Here is an 891-nt window from a genome sequence, read left to right as displayed (position 1 = left end):
GCCCATGCCAGTGTGGGGCATCATGGGAAAAGGGCTCTGTATAAATAGTCTGGCAGCAATCTGCCCAGGGTGGTCATGGGAAGTGTCTGGAAGACTAAGCTACATCAAGTACGTAGGTTGTGAGGCTCTAGTATTGTAGGGGCATAGGAGTGCCAGTTGTAATTCCCCAGTGTGGTCAAAAGGCCTAATTAGCCATGAGAGTAGGCTCAGGGGTCTCTTGTAGTGAGTCGGAAATGTAGTATCCTAAGTAGCCACTAGGGGCCTCAAGAGTAGTAGTGGGGATTGACCAAAGGCTTCTTGGCCTTTTGGCTAAGATTAAGTGTAGTATCTGTTCTTATCAGTTGCCAGAGGAGGCGCTGTGCTACTCCCATAGGGGAGAGCTATGCAAATCCAATGGCGTAAATGTGCCTGGAAGGGCGGTTTCAGCAGGGACTATACCAGGTTGCCCGACAGGTACTGGGGACCGGTCAATTGTTGAGCGTGAGCCGTCTGGAACGGTGCTCCTGGTGAGGATGGGTGCTGCAGTGGGTCTGGCCAGAGGGTCGGGTCCCTGGCCTTTTGGCCTAGATTGGTGTAGTCCTAGCTCCGGTCAGTTTTTCGGGAGAAAACACTGGCTCCCTCCTTCCCACCGGGGGGGCGGTTAGTATTTCCCAGATGTAATTAGATAGGAGTGAGGTGAACGATGGTTTAGCCTTAGGGGTCAAGGGCTCTCCCTAAGCTCTCAGAACTTCATGCCTTCCTGGCTGGGGTGGAGGCTGCGCTGACTGGGCTGTTGGTCAGGGTTGGGACGAAAAGCCTGTGATGAATGTGCCCCTGAAGTGGCAGTTCAGGGGTGCCATATAATCACTGTGAGTGAGGGTCACTTTGATTTGTGGCTCCTTGGTCACCTCA

The 891-nt window shown here is 53.2% G+C and overlaps 1 pseudogene; it reads left to right on the top strand.

Moving 5' to 3' along the window:
- Positions 1-289: 289 nt before the first annotated feature.
- LOC141101868 (U2 spliceosomal RNA) lies at positions 290-395 on the top strand (annotated as a pseudogene).
- The last annotated feature ends 496 nt before the right edge of the window (positions 396-891 follow it).

This window comes from Aquarana catesbeiana, linkage group LG06 (genome assembly GCF_042186555.1).
Source record: "Aquarana catesbeiana isolate 2022-GZ linkage group LG06, ASM4218655v1, whole genome shotgun sequence".
Lineage (NCBI taxonomy): Eukaryota > Metazoa > Chordata > Amphibia > Anura > Ranidae > Aquarana > Aquarana catesbeiana.
This window is presented reverse-complemented; position numbering and strand designations above follow the sequence as displayed.